Here is a 16,449-nt window from a genome sequence, read left to right as displayed (position 1 = left end):
GCCATCCTTACTGGTGTGAGATGATATCTCACTGGTTTTAATTTGCATTTCTCTGATGACAAGCGATGTGGAGCATCTTTTCATGTGTCTGTTGGCCATCTGTATTTCTTCTTTAGAGAACTGTCTATTCAGCTCCTCTGCCCATTTTTAATTGGATTATTTGCTTTTTGTTTGTTGAGGTGTGTGAGCTCTTTATATATTTTGGATGTCAATCCTTTATCGGATCTGTCATTTACGAATATATTCTCCCATACTGTAGGATACCTTTTTGTTCTAGTGATGGTGTCCTTTGCTGTACAGAAGCTTTTCAGCTTGATATAGTCCCATTTGTTCATTTTTGCATTTGTTTCCCTTGCCTGGGGAGATATGTTCAAGAAGAGGTCACTCATGTTTATGTCTAAGAGATTTTTGCCTATGTTTTTTTCTAAGAGTTTTATGGTTTCATGACTTACATTCAAGTCCTTGATCCATTTCGAATTCACTTTTGTGTGTGGGGTTAGACAGTGATCCAGTTTCATTCTCTTACATGTAGCTGTCCATTTTTACCAGCACCATCTGTTGAAGAGACTGTCATTTCCCCATTGTATGTCCATGGCCCCTTTATCGAATATTAGTTGACCATATATGTTTGGGTTAATGTTTGGAGTCTCTATTCTGTTCCATTGGTCTGTGGCTCTGTTCTTGTGCCAATACCAAATTGTCTTGATTACTGTGGCTTTGTAGTAGAGCTTGAAGTTGGGGAGTGAGATCCCCCCCACTTTATTCTTCCTTCTCAGGATTGCTTTAGCTATTTGGGGTCTTTGGTGTTTCCATATGAATTTTTGAACTATTTGTTCCAGTTCATTGAAGAAAGCTGTTGGTAATTTGATAGGGATTGCTTCAAATCTGTATATTGCTTTGGGCAGGATGGCCATTTTGACGATATTAATTCTTCCTAGCCAAGAGCATGGGATGAATTTCCATTTGTTAGTGACCTCTTTAATTTCTCTTAAGAGTGTCTTATAGTTTTCAGGGTATACGTCTTTCACTTCCTTGGTTAGGTTTATTCCTAGGTATTTTATTCTTTTTGGTGCTATTGTGAATGGAATTGTCTTCCTGATTTCTCTATTAGTTTATTGTTAGTGTATAGGAAAGCCACAGATTTCTGTGTGTTAATTTTGTATCCTGCAACTTTGCTGAATTCCGATATTAGCTCTAGTAGTTTTGCAGTGGAGTCTTTAGTGTTTTTTATGTACAATATCATGTCATCTGCAAATAGTGACAATTTGACCTCTTCTTTACCAATCTGGATTCCTTGTATTTCTTTGTTTTGTCTAATTGCCATGGCTAGGATCTCCAGCACTATGTTGAATGACAGTGGGGATAGTGGGTATCCCTGTCTTGTTCCGATCGCAGAGGAAAAGATTTCAGCTTCTCGCTGTTCAGTATCATGTTGGCTGTGGGTTTATCATATATGGCCTTTATTATGTTGAGGTACACTTGCCCTCTATACCCATTTTGTTGAGAGTTTTTATCATGAATGGATGTTGAATTTTATCGAATGCTTTTTCAGCATCTATGGAGATGATCATGTGGTTTTTGCCTTTCTTTTTGTTGATGTGGTGGATGATGTTGATGGATTTTCGAATGTTGTACCATCCTTGCATCCCTGGGATGAATCCCACTTGGTCACGGTGTATGGTCCTTTTGATGTATTTTTGAATTCGGTTTGCTAATATGTTATTGAGTATTTTTGCATCTACGTTCATCAGGGATATTGGTCTGTAGTTTTCTTTTTTGGTGGGGTCTTTGCCTGGTTTTGGTATTAGAGTGAAGTTGGCTTCATATAACGAGTTTGGGAGTATTCCCTCCTCTTCTATTTTTTGGAAAACTGTAAGGAGAATGGGTATTATGTCTTCCCTGTATGTCTGATAAAATTCCAAGGTAAATCCATTTGGCCTGGGGGTTTTGTTCTTTGGTAGTTTTTTGATTACTGCTTCAATTTCGTTGCTGATAATTGGTCTGTTTAGATTTTCTGTTTCTTTCTGGGTCAGTCTTGGAAGGTTGTATTTTTCTAGGAAGTTGTCCATTTCTCCTAGGTTTCCCAGCTTGTTAGCATATAGGTTTTCATAGTATTCTCTAATAATTCTTTGTATTTCTGTGGGGTCCGTCATGATTTTTCCTTTCTCGTTTCTGATTCTGTTGATTTGTGTTGACTCTCTTTTCCTCTTAATAAGTCTGGCTAGAGGCTTATCTATTTTGTTTATTTTCTTGAAAACCAGCTCTTGGTTTCATTGATTTTTGCTATTGTTTTATTCTTCTCAATTTTATTTATTTCTTCTCTGATCTTTATTATGTCCCTTCTTCTGCTGACCGTAGGCCTCATTTGTTCTTCTTTTTCCAATTTCATTAATTGTGACATTAGACCATTCATTTGGGATTGTTCTTCCTTCTTAAGTATGCCTGGATTGCTATATACTTTCCTCTTAAGACTGCTTTTGCTGTATCCCACAGTAGTAGGGGCTTTGTGTTGTTGTCGTTTGTTTCCATATATTGCTGGATCTCCATTTTGATTTGGTCATTGATCCACTGATTATTTAAGAGCGTGTTGTTAAGCCTCCATGTGTTTGTGAGCCTTTTTGCTTTCTTTGTACAATTTATTTCTAGTTCTATGCCTTTGTGGTCTGAAAACTGGTTAATAGGATTTCAGTCTTTTGGAATTTACTGAGGCTCTTTTTGTGTCCTAGTATGTGGTCTATTCTGGAGAATGTTCCATGTGCACTTGAGAAGAATGTGTATCCTGTTGCTTTTGGATGTAGAGTTCTGTAGATGTCTATTAGGTCCATCTGTTCTAGTGTGTTGTTCCGTGTCTCTGTGTCCTTACTTATTTTCTGTCTGGTGGATCTGTCCTTTGGAGTGAGTGGTGTGTTGGAGTCTCCCAGAATGAATGCATTGCATTCTATTTCCTCCTTTAATTCTGTTAGTATTTGTTTCACATATGTTGGTGCTCCTGTATTGGGTGCATATATATTTATAATGGTTATATCCTCTTGTTGGACTGAGCCCTCTATCATTATGTAATGTCCTTCTTTATCTTTTGTTACTTTCTTCATTTTGAAGTCTATTTTGTCTGATACTAGTATTGCAACACCTGCCTTTTTCTCTCTGTTGTTTGCATGAAATATCTTTTTCCATCCCTTGACTTTAAGTCTGTGCATGTGTTTGGGTTTGAGGTGAGTGTCTTGTAAGCAGCATATGGATGGGTCTTGCTTTTTTATCCATTCTATTACTCTGTGTCTTTTGATTGGTGCATTCAGTCCGTTTACATTTAGGGTGATTATTGAAAGGTATGTACTTATTGCCATTGCAGGCTTTAAGTTTGTGGTTACCAAAGGTTCAAGGTTAGCTTCTTTGCTCTCTTACTGTCTACCTTAACTCTCCTATTGAGCTATTATAAACACAGCCTGATGATTCTTTATTTCTCTCCCTTCTTATTCCTCCTCCTCCCTTCTTCTTATGTTGAGTGTTTTGTTCTGTGCTCTTTTTAGGAGTGGTCCCATCTGGAGCAGTCCCTGTAAGATGCCCTGTAGAGGTGGTTTGTGGGAGGCAAATTCCCTCAACTTTTGCTTGTCTGGGAATTGTTTAATCCCTCCTTCATATTTAAATGATAATCGTGCTGGATACAGTATCCTTGGTTCGAGGCCCTTCTGTCTCATTGCATTAAGTATATCGTGCCATTCTCTTCTGGCCTGTAGGGTTTCTGTTGAGAAGTCTGATGATAGCCTGATGGGTTTTTCCTTTGTAGGTGACCTTATTTTTTCTCTCTGGCTGCCTTTAATACTTTGTCCTTGTCTTTGATCTTTGCCATTTTAATTATTATGTGTCTTGGTGTTGCCCTCCTTGGATCCCTTGTCATGGGTGTTCTGTGTACCTGTGCAGTCTGAGAGGCCATTTCCTTCCCTAGTTTGGGGAAGTTTTCAGCAATTATTTCTTCAACGACACTTTCTATCCCTTTTTCTCTCTCTTCTTATTCTGGTACCCCTATAATGCGGATATTGTTCCGTTTCAATTGGTCACACAGTTCTCTTAAAATTCTTTCATTCCTGGAGATCCTTTTGTCTCTCTCTGCAACAGCTTCTCTGCGTTCCTGTTCTCTGTTTCCTAGTCCATTAATGGTCTCTTGCATCTTGTCCATTCTGTTTTGAAGTCCTTCCAGAGCTTGTTTTATTTTTGTATTCTCCTTCCTTAGTTCTTGCATATTTCTCTGCAAGTCCATCAGCATGGTTATGACTTTTGTTTTGAATTCTTTTCCAGGAAGACTGGTTAAATCTTTCTCCCCAGGTTCCTTCTCAGGGGAAGATGTAGAAGATGTCGAAGCTATCTGGGTTAGTCTTGTCTGGATCAAATTTTTTTGCCTTTTCATGTTGATAGGTGCAGTGGTATGCTCATTGATGTGTCTATCAGCTGGGAGAGTCAAGACTCTTTCCACTTGGCGCCTGGCCTTTCTTTACTGGAACAACTGCGACCCCTAGTGGCTTGTGTTGGGCAAATGCATGTAGACTGGGTCTTTGTATCTTGCCGACCGGTATGGAGGAAGCTCCCTTGCTGTGGGCATGCCAGCCTCAGGCTGCTCCTCTGCTATGGTGGGGCCCCGGAGGGGTAATGGACAGGGGGCTGTTTGGCTGTTTACCTCCGTGAGGGGTCTCAGAGCTGTTGCCCAGGGGGTGTTAGTGCACCCAGAGTTCCCTGGAATTTCCAGCTGCTGGACTGTGACCCAGGATGCTTCCATCCAGCTGTGGGGTCCCTGTCCCTTTAAGACTTTCAAAAAGCACTCGATTTTCTTTGTCCCAGGGGCGCCGGCTGCGGGACCTGCTCACAAGTCCTACTGTCCTGCTTCCCTAGTTTCCAGCACCCCATGCATGCACTGTGTCTGTGCTCTGGTGCGGATGGCTGGGGCTGGGTGTTCAGCAGTCCTGGGCTCCCTCTCCCTCCCTGCTCCGACTCCTCTTCTCCTGCCGGGAGCTGGGGTGAGAGGCGCTCGAGTCCCGCCAGGCTGTGGCTTGTATCTTACCCCTTTCACCAGGTGCTGGGTTCTCGCAGGTGTGGATGTGGTCTGGCTATTGTCCTGTGTCTTCTCGTCTGTCTTTTAGGATTAGTTGTATTTGTTGTGTTTTCAAAAATATATATGCTTTTGGGAGGAGATTCCCACTGTCCTACTCACGCCGCCATCTTGGCTCCGCCTCTAGTTCTTTTACTTTAAAGCACCAAATACTTTCAAAGTATTGTCACAGTTTTTCTTCTGGCTTATTTTATTTTAGAATCCAAGTTGTCCTTATTTTTCTGTTTGTATTAGCCACTAAATCCCCTTACCTGAACCCCAGCGCTTGGTTATGCTCCATGGCTTTTTATTCATTGTCTGCAAATGTTTCGTTCAATGTACTCACACTCATTTATTCAATAAATGTTTATGTGCCACTTTCATGCCCAATACTTTGGAAATGATGTGATTTTAGAGGATCTTATCATGGCTGCCTACATGGATGAGACTCTACTCTGCTTTAAGGGTCCTGCTATGGGTCAGGGACTGAAAGCAGAAGCAAACTATGGCACACAAATCACTTGTGAGCTGCCGAAAACAGTGTGGAGATAGGGGAGTGCTCAGATAGTGGGTATATAGGAAAGCAGGGAGGCACACACGGACATGGTGTTTAACTAAGCCCATGATCAGTGGGCTTTTCTGGAGGATCTGATGTCTAAACTAAATCTGCAGGAAAAAAATGGATTTCTTCATCTGGAGAAGGAATGGAAAAGTGTAGCAGAGAAAACAGCCTAAGTACAAGTAGGGTGTTTCAAATATCATTGGGTAGCTGGAATTACAAATAATTTAATGCTGCTAGAGTGAAAGGAAAAGGTAGAAATTGGGGAGGGAGGTGGGAGAAACAGTTGTGGAGGTGGGCAGAAGCCAACTTGTAGAAAACTTCCTGTGCCACGATAGCTGTCTTTGTTTTAGTTCTGTAGGCAATCGGGAACTGTTGGAAGATTTTTAGCAGAGAAGGAAATAGATTATAGTTTCAGATCACTTTCTGGGTGTGAAGAGAGCACATTTGAGGAAAGTGAGTTCCAGGGCAGGGAAACCAGTTTGGAAGTGGCTGCAGCCGTCCAAACAAGGTGTGACGGTGGCTCAGACTCTGGTAGAGTTAGTTGAGTTAGAAAGAGAGGGGCCAATTTGAAAAATGTTTAAGAAAGACTCTTGTTTGTGGAAGGCGAATGGACTGGCTGCCCTGTCATGCGTCCATGGGTGGGTACAGTACAGCATCTGTGGTGGTTCTTGGAGTAAGAAGGGCATCCTCCTTTCCTGAAAGGATGCCCAATACCTCTGTGCACCGTCAGTACATTAGGCATCTGACTGCAGGGTAATGCTCGTGAGGCACCATGTTTCCTGCCGTGGGTCCAATGCATCACTCAGAAGTTTCCTTTTTTTCCTTTTGAATATCTGAAGCTTAATCCCACAGAGGAGAGCTGTCATTTTCTTCCCAGAAAGGAAGCTGAACTGTCTTTTCGAATACCCTGGGGCTTTCTGAACTCGCAAACCTTTCATGATAAGTACTTGTCTAACTTACAGGGAAGTTACGCAGAGTTCTCACCACGCACCATGTTTAAGATGCAATTCACGGGTCTATAGTTCTGCCCTTGGTGCTTGGGGCCCTCAAAGTAAGTCATCTCCACAGAGGTCAGGGGAATTGTTCTTTGAATTTGGGAGGTGGGTCTCAGAAAGGGAGGTGAGTTTATGCCCAAGACTGTCAGTAGATATGCATTCTATCTTCAATCTATAGAAACTTACAGAGCTGCCAGAGGAAAAAAATTGCAGATCATTTAAAAAAAACTTCATTTATTCATTATTTAAAGTATTTATAAAGAATCTACTCTATGGTTTAATGTTATATTAGGTATTGACCGATTTATTCTTCCTTTGGTATCAGATTGTTGGCCGGTCTAGTCCAGGCTAGGAGATGGGTCATGTGACACTGGTGGGTGGGTGTGGATAACTATGTAGGACAGCCATAGCCAGGGTAGCAGGTAGGGGCACCTAAACTGGTATCCTGTGGCAGAAGCCAAAGGCCGGGAGCTGGTGGATCCACATGCAAATGTGAACTCCAAAGGGGAAACAGAAGTGGAGCTGCAAGACATGGCCAAGAGATGGGATCAGACAGGGACAGCTCCAAGTGGCAGCAGATTAAGAGTGAAAGCAGAGGGTCCAGACATTGCTGCAAGCACAGATGGGACTGAGAACCTCACTGGGATGCTGGGGAGTTATGTGTGAGTGCTTCCTGCTGGCCTAGAAAGCACAGGTTTGTGGCAGGTATGAATTGAGAGGTGCAGAAGGGTTCTTAAAATACCACTTCCGCTGGTGGCGATTAAGACTAAAACAAATAGAAAAAAATAGTGACACAGGCAAACAGAGTCCAACTCTGTGCTGTAGAAGCCAAGAGAGAGAGTTCAGTGTGGACCAAATTTGTAGGAGTTTAATGAAAGAAGTAGAAGTTAAGTTGGACAATTGTCCTACTCAAAAACATTATTTCAAAGCCAAGCACACAATACCTTCCCAGACTCCACATTATCTGTACTCCCTGTGTCAACCTCTGCCGGTGACATTATACTTCACAATCCTGTCAGGGACCCCCTCCCCCATGAAAGCCCACCTGGACACCACCGAGTCAGGATGGATTGCTCGCTCACTCCCCTTGGAGCTTGTATCCCCTCCTCCCGAACAGGAAGTTACTTGAGCAGATGCCTCTGCTAGATTATGGGGTCCACAAAAACGTTACTCCCCACTGTTGATTTCCCTGCACATCTAGTCCAACAAACAATGGAGAATATTTCACTTGGGCATCTACAGATCTCCATCAACTACCTCTGCACCATCCTCTTCCTTGTTCTGATAATTTTAAAAATTCTGTCTTTTATTACTCTGAAATCTGCCCCCATTGCACCGGGTAAGCCTGTCCATCTCCCTTCTCCTGCACGTATCTTACTGCTTTCAAATTCTCTTTGCTCCATTCTTCCCTCTGTGCTCTCCTGTTTTCCTACCTCGTTCTTCATCCTGTCATCAGCTCCTTCCTCTCCCTGTCTTATTCCTTTTTTTTTTCCCTTCAGGAACCATCTTCAAGATCTTGCTTTCATGATTCTTGCTGTACATTCACCATTTGTATTGCGGCTCTTTACTTGTTACTACATTATGTGTAATGATTTTCATACCATTCATTACTCAAAACATTCATTCATCCATTTTTCTCATTAATGCGGCACAGTTCCAAGTATTTCAAATGTTCACTGTTTGGCACATCTGGGTTATTTCCTTACTTGGGTTTAAAAGTATTAACTATAGGCATTCACCTTTATCTCAGTTTGTAATGCACTTCCAAATTTTATTTCTTGTGCAATTTTTAATTCTTGTAAATTTTTCACACATTTTAAATGTAATTTAAAATGGAGTTCGGCACTGGTAGAGATGAACGGTGGGGTTCAACACGGCCCAGATGTCGAAGATCATTCTCAGACAAGTCCTCTCTCAACAATGCCATTTCCAATCAGGACTGCGACTTGTTTCAACCTCTGTAATTCAACACAATTAAATTAAGTCCCATTAAACTAATATTTACTGATTAGTGGCAACATTGTAGGCACTCAATGATAAAGAGAGAGTCATGATCAGATCCTGACCTCCAGCAAACCCAAGGAGTTTTTTTTTTCTTCTGATAGGACATCTTTTGTCCTATTTCTCTATGGTGCCTCAGGGCTGTGGGGAAGACATCAATTATCTCTTCTTTTTATAATGAAAAATTGGTTGGCGTGTTTTCCCCTTTTGTCCAGAATCCTTTCAGTCTTAAGCGTGTCCTCTCTCTGGCCTCTGGTACATTTGATCACCTCCTAGCTGCTCCAGGTCCCCACAGAGAACCAGGAGAGCACCACGAAAGCCATTTTATTTGTTTCAACTTAGCTGACTTCTTAGAGCTCATCCACCAATTGGACAAACATAACAAACTGAAAAGCAGAAAAGGTAACCTCCAAACAGGCCTCTCAGAAGAACACCCTTGAAAGCTAGCAGATTTGCTTTACCTCTTGATTCTGTTTACGATCAAAACAAGGGCCTAATTGATGTAGCGCTGACATCAGCTCAAAGTTTGCAGAACGGCTCCTTGATTCTCCTGAATACTGGCTGTACCTCAGGGGGGACTCATGCTGAGATTTTTGCTCCATTGCAAAACTTCTTCTCATATAGCAAAAGAAGCAGTAGCAGTGGAGGGATGTGCCCAGGTTTATGAAAATGGATTTGTAGATGTCACAATAAGGGGAACATAGACTCAATAGCTCTCTTAGCTTATAATATTCAGGAAAACTTTATACTCTTGCTAGGAATGATAGCAAAGAAAAAAAAACAGCTTAAGGAAATAAAAAGTGAGGGGACAAGCTGTTTCCATTTAATGTCTCAGAACACTCACAGAGTTTACATATATTCTGGCAACAATACAGATTTGCACAAGTGTTTTTTTAACCCCCCAGATATTTCAACTATAATGATCTGTTTCAGGATCTTTCCCAGCCGTGAAATGATGACTGGGGAGTGAGGGGCTTGGAGCAGGGCACAGGGCTACTCAGAGTCTAGGAAGTTTTTATTAAATGCCTCATAAATACCAGGGAGAAAATCATAGTATTTACTATAAGCTCATTTTAATTAAAGTGAAACTTGTGTTTTTTTTTCCTGATGTGGGAATGTATTCTGAATCCATCACTGCAGGATCTGGATAAATTCAACTACCTAAGAACTTAGCTCTGATAGGAGTAAATGTGCTTTGGGGATGTTACAAAAGGGACCTTCAATGGCTGGATCACTTTTTTCCTGCTTGACCGTGGAAGTGCTGTGACATCAGGTGAGCTCTTTAAGCTCCCTCAGCACTATTTTTTCCATTTGCAAATGCAAAGGGATGTTATGGGGGTGGCTGGTGGGCAATGCCTAAACAGCAAAAGTTTCACAGGAGTGTGCTGTGGGAGTAATGCTTGAGTTACATCTTCTTCCACCATTACTTCCCACTCTGGCCAGTCTTGTCTTCACAAACTCTTCTGAAATGGGCTTGCTCCCCCTTGCACAAGCCTTAAACACAGGGGGCCTACTTGGGTGAAATGGGCCTGTGACAAATAGGGACATCAGAGGCATTTGAAAGAGCACATTGAAAACACATGTCTGCCATACCTGTCCTGTGGCAGGCAGAATCGTGCCCTTTTGCCCCCCACCCCCCAAGATGGCCCCATCCTAATTCATTTGGGGGAACCTTTCAATGTTGTTACCTAACATGGCAAAACGGACTTTGCAGATGTAGTTAAGGATCTTGGGGTGGAAGACTGTCCTGGTTATTTGGGCTGGCCCAATCTAAGCACAAGCTTAAAAGTGACAGAGGGATGCAGGAGACTTGGTACCAGCATCAGGGAGATTTGAAGTTGCCATGCTTTTGGCTTTGAACGCGGAAGAAGGAACTACAAGCCAAGGAATGCAAGTGGCGTCTAGCAGCTGGAAGAGGCAAAGCGGGGAGTCTCCCTCAGAGCCTCCAGAAGACACCAGCTGTGCCCTGCCTTGACTGTAGCCCAGCGAAACGCATTTCAGACTTGGGATTTCCCAAACTAAGATAATAATGGACCTGTATTGCTTTAAGGCACTAATTTTGTGGCAGTTTATTAGAGCACCAATAGGAAAGTAATACACATACTAAGCTGCTCATTTCATCATTTAATGACAGATGCTGGGGTGAAAAATCTGTCGGCATCTCCTTTAGAGGTAGTCTACTAACTGTGGGAGGAACAGCTGGTGAGGAAGGACTGAACCGTATCCAGGTGCCCAGCATCTGGATATAATCTGGCTTTATGTTATTCATCTCTACCACAGCTACTGCAGGAATTAGAGATAAGGCTGAGAGACATGAAATGCAACACAATAGACTGACACTGAGCCCTCGGTCTCCTGATAAGCTTATTATTTCAGGGGCTTGAGGGATGTGGATGAAGCTCTTTCTGTAAGTGTTCAGACCCAGAAAAAGTTTAGACCCCAAATTTAAACTAGGTCCTTGCTGTTCTTGTCAACAGAAGTCAGGTAGCTGACATGGCTCTTGGACCCCGCATGACTTTCATAAACACTCAGTCTTAGGAACTATTGTAAAAACTGGTCACATTATATGACTTTTCTTATGCTTTAATAAAAGTTTGTTTTATTATTATTATTTATATTATTATCCACTGATTTCTTTCATGCAGTCAGATATTCAATAATCATATGCTAATTGCACTTCCTTGATGCAAATTTTTTTGAGAAAAATAAATAGCAAGTGAAGCAGTGGCAAATCTACATAGTTGCTGACCAGAAAGATTCCAAATTCTGAGACTGCTACCAAACACCCTAGAAGTTATCGAATGCTGTCCATAAAGCCTAATCTTATTAAAAGGACCTACTGTGGAAGGAAAGGTCAAGTGTAGGGCAGAACCTGACAGAAGTTATGGGTTCTGCTAATTTGACAGAGCCATGTGGGATCACTCTTCACTCATTCTCTGAATGTAGTAAGAGGTGCATTCGGGTTGGGTAAAGGGAAAAAGCTTCTCCTGGTGCTTCACTACCTGCGAGCTGAGAGTCAGAGGCAGTAAATTTGAGCAGAATTCTCATAGGCCTGGAAAACACCGTGACTATTGATGGCCGTGCAGTGAATGGAGGACAGTGTCACGGTGCGGGGGCTGCTGGAGATGAGGGGCTCACTTTCCTGCCAAGTCTGGCATTGCTGCTGAGTAAATCATTGTCTGAGGCTGTGGATATGAGGTATATATGGACAACAGGGCACTGATGTCCCCGTGAAGAAAACAAAATGAAGAATTATCCAGAGGTCTGATTCTATAGAAATTCTATGGCTCCCAACCTCTTAAAAAAAGATGATTTTCAGAGTCTATTTGTTTCACTGCTGGAGATCAGGGAAGCAAGATGTAAGGGCTGTTTGTCAACTCTCAGGCAGAGAAATCACTAATTCATTTCTTTCTGGGGTCAGAGAACCTGGTTTCCTTTTATGAGAAGAAAATTACTTCACAGAGAAAGCACTGTCATTATAAGGAGGAAAGGAATTAAGCAGCACTGAATTTGCAAGCCGCTCATTTGTTTCTCTTCTTTAATTGATTTTTGAGCTGGAGCTTACTTGTTAGCTTTCTGTCTAGAAGTTTAGAACTAGGTTTCTGCATGATCATAGGAAGCCACGAAGTAACATTTGTGTGTAAAAAAAACACACACATATAAACATATACACACTCACACTTACCTCTATTCTCATAGGCCACATTTGCCTTGTAGACTGAGGCTAAACTCAATCCAGCAAATAGGTATTGAATATATACTCTCTGCCAGACACCATGATGGGTGCTGGGGAAGAAGACATGACTCATGCTTTCACAAGCCAACAGTCTCTTCAGTAAGAAAAAAAGTTGGGGTAATAAACCACTCATTTACTTAACACTTTGCTCAACAAATGTGTATAGAAAGCCTGTTACAGACTGAATTGTGTCCTTCTCAAATTCATATGTTGAGGCTCCAACCTCTACTGTGACGGTATTTGGAGACAGCCTTTAGGGAGATAATTTGAGCTAAATGAGGTTGTAAGAGTGGGGCCCTAATTCAATAGAACTGGTATCCTTATAAGAAGAAGAAGAGACACCAGGGAGCTCTGTCTCTCTCCATGTATGCACAGAGGAAAGGCCACATGAGGACACACTGAAAGGCAAGGAAGAGAATTCTTACCAGAAATCACCTCTGATAGCACCTTGATCTTGGATTTTTAGCTTCCAGAACTGGGAGAAAATAAGTTTCTGCTGTTTAGGTCACCCAGCTTATGGTATTTTATTATCAGAGCTGGAGTTGAATAATACACAATCTATCATGTGCCAGGCACCAGGTTAGGTGCTAAAGGTACAGCATTGAGCATAACCTGCACAGTTCCTGTTCTCAAGGGATTCTTTTGGAGTATTAAGTATAATGACTGCTATAAGCAGAAACTGTTACCTGTGGAGAATTCCAGGATGGAATCTGACTTATTTTAGGAGTCAAGAAAAGTCTGTAAGAAGTGGTTGTCTTAATCTCAAGTGTAAGTTCAAAGATGGTGAAGGCTGGGATTAGGGAAGATCAGTCTAGGCAGTGACAAAAGTCTGTGAGGGCCTGAGGGCAGGAGCCGCTTGGCTAGTTTGAGATCCTGGAATGACAGCAGCATGGCAGAGCTTAGCTGGCAATGAAGAGAGACAGGCATAGGTCAGATCACAGACTCCTGAGGCCATGTGCAGAGATGCATACTTGATTCTAAGAGCTCAGGAAAGATCCTAAACAAGTGCAAGAAACTAAATTGGAGTATTATGGGGGAACTCTAGGGGTGGGTAAGAGAGTCAGGAAAAATAGGTCCTCAGATCCTAAAAACTGTGACAACCTGAAACTTTGTTTCCCAAGGCTGGATGGAGTATGTGGAAAGGCAATTTTTGTGGAGAAATAGTCGTATTTATATGCCTAGAAGGATCTATCCCTTAGGCATGCTTTGTAATTGTACTTTCTGCAGCCTGCTAGGAAGAAAGTGCCTAAATTATTTCAAAGAAAAGTACTTCAGGTGTTTGTGGTTTTATGGCCATCAAATGCCACATCAAGCCTACCAAAACAGAGACTATTCAAAATACACTGTGTTGAAAGACATGTATAACTGAGTCTTTCACTTAGAAATGTCTTTCTTTACTTGTCACTGCAGAATTAGTTGGAACTGATAAATGGTCTGCTAGAGAATTTGGTTTGTTGGGGGTGCATCCATCCAGTAGGTGTTAGCAATTACACTCTTCTGACAGGGTTCAGGCCCACACCGCAGAGCAAACTTTGCCAATGACCTAAAAGTGTTGATGGGAAGATGATCAATTATGTTGAAGCCTGGATGTTATTGCCAAGTAGTCACACACTCAGCATGAATGTCATTCTCCACTCTAGAGAGAAGCTAACAGGAGATTAGAAAAGTCTGGGGTCTGGAATTATGGCTGTAGGAAGAGGTGAGTGTGAGAAAGATGAGGGAAGAAAAAACACATCAGGCTTCCAGACACTTGGTAGAGTTTAGGCAATTAGTTCCTCATTCTTCCCAGGTAACTAAGCCAACCTGAGCTAAGCACAGAACATTCTCCTTAATGCCCTATGAGTTTCACAAGAATGGCTTTCTGGAACTGAATCAGGTGTTCCTGTGATTTTCTTGATTTATTGTTATTTTTCTCATGAATCTACTCCCTTAGTTGCTACTTCATCTTGCTTCATCCCCTGCATAGCACATCAGAGAATATTTTATCAATTCCCGTAAGATTTGAAAACCCTGAACTTGCAGAGTCACAGCATTTCCCCCTGTTGTTGATAATATGTTTGCTTTTTTTTTTTTCTTTTTTCTCTTTCTGGAATGCCCAGCTGGACTTGGACTGAATTATCTTCTCTGATCTGTAACGTGGAGTTTTCTGTACATACATTCCACCATGGGCTCTCCCTGTTTATCAGTGGGAACTCTGCCCAGAGAATAAGTGCAGAGCCTGTTCCAGACAGCTACCATAAAGGCAAGAGACAAGCTTGCCCTTTGACTGTAGAGAACAGTAAATTACCATGGATCATTTTAGCTCCATCTGTAATGTCTGGCACACTAACACAGGGGATGACTGGAATTTTGGAAACTGAATATTCTTTAAATGTGAAAATGGAAGACATTGCTAGATAGAGAAATGGTAGAATTGTTTCAAGGTGGATTTGTCATGTATCAGCCTAATATTTAGACAATCTCTCTGCTTCTCATTCCTGTCTCTCACTGACCTAGTTTTAAGTATACCATGTGAAAACTGTACTTGATCTTTGCAGCCATAAATTAAGTCGCTTTTTTGTAACTGCTTCTAAATTTCAGGGGTAAAAGAGTTGGGCTGGTCTTTGATCATGTTCTACAAAAATGTCAAAGGACCACAAGAAAAATAAGGGAGGTGAAAGCTTGTCAAACAAAGGTTCAATTTTAGCAGGTTTCGTTTGTTGTTAGTTCGTGGCTTCTTCAGTTAACAAACTGATTAGGTATTTAAGCTTCTTCAGTTACAAATTGATTAGATATTTAAGATGAACTAAGATTAATGTGAAACTCTTCCAACCTTTCTATTGGTTTTCAAAGTTTTCCTTTTAGTTTTCTTCCCCTAAATGTACAAAAGAATTGTTGAGCTCCTTCACATTGCTGTTTCTCAATTTCTGAGCTGAAACCCCAGAACTCTGGGTCCCTGGAGCTTTGATTCTGGGAAGAGCCTTGTTTTATTTGTGCAGTGAGAATGACAGCATTTTGCTTTTTCCTTAATGGTGAATTATATTTTCTTTTCTCCTTAGACTTTCAGGAGATTCCCATCTGCCTGCCAACATTTCTTAACGCCTTTGTTTTAAGCATGCATAAAACATTTTCTTTGAAGCAAAGTTCTTACTTAGCCAAACCAAACTGGTGTATTACAAAAGAGTATTAAGGCTGGGCTTTAAAACCACCGAGAATGGAAATTATAATTAACTTTTTTTCTCAAGCCAAGAAGCTAGTAGGTATAGCTACTCCTAATCGTTAAGTGCTTCCAGTTGACGTCCTATTGTGGGCAAAGCCCTGCAACTGTAGCTTTCCGTACTTATCTCCTTTATCCTCATGATAATTCTAGAAGGTGAGAGGGGACGCTGTTTATTCTTCATTTACAGTTAAGGAAACTGAGCATCAGAATTGTAGCAAATTTGAGGGGCAGGTTAGGGGCATGATTGTGGTGTGGTAGGGGAAGGGAGGAGGAGAAAAAAGGTAAAGGTCACTTTGGTTTCCAACTTGGCTGTTTGAATACATGGTACAACCACTGATGTTCAGGAACCAGCCACATGGAAAAGGCGGGATTAAGTAAGAAGGAGCAAATTCTTCCAAATCCAGAATTTTAAAAATGCATCATTAGATAAGAATAATTACACGTTTTTGCAGTATGCCAGTTTGAACCTCCACCCAAACACCCACAGGGCTGGTAGGAATGAATGAAAACAAACAAATGAGAATGTGTGTTTAATACAGAATGGAAAACAAAGGTCAACAAAAACAGAGAAATTTGTTTGGAAATATTTCTTTTAGCATGAAAATAAAACCGTTTGTAGAATTTCAATAAGCAAAGAGGGGAGGAAGGCAAACGGGGTGGCAAGGGATGGGAAGGCTGGCACAGGGCTGAGAGACTGTGAAACCAGTTCCTGCTTTGGCAGCACAGCCCTCTTTGCCAACAGTTAGGGCCCCGCAGGGCCAGCAAGAAGAAGAAAAGGAACCCAATGAAAACCCTTAAATAAGCTGCTTTGTTGGTCTTCTTAGTCCCAGCTCTCCCCTCCTTCCTGAATCCTATCATTCCCCTCCTCTCCAATTGTGC

Source organism: Manis pentadactyla, chromosome 4 (genome assembly GCF_030020395.1).
Source record: "Manis pentadactyla isolate mManPen7 chromosome 4, mManPen7.hap1, whole genome shotgun sequence".
NCBI classification, from domain to species: domain Eukaryota; kingdom Metazoa; phylum Chordata; class Mammalia; order Pholidota; family Manidae; genus Manis; species Manis pentadactyla.
This window is presented reverse-complemented; position numbering follows the sequence as displayed.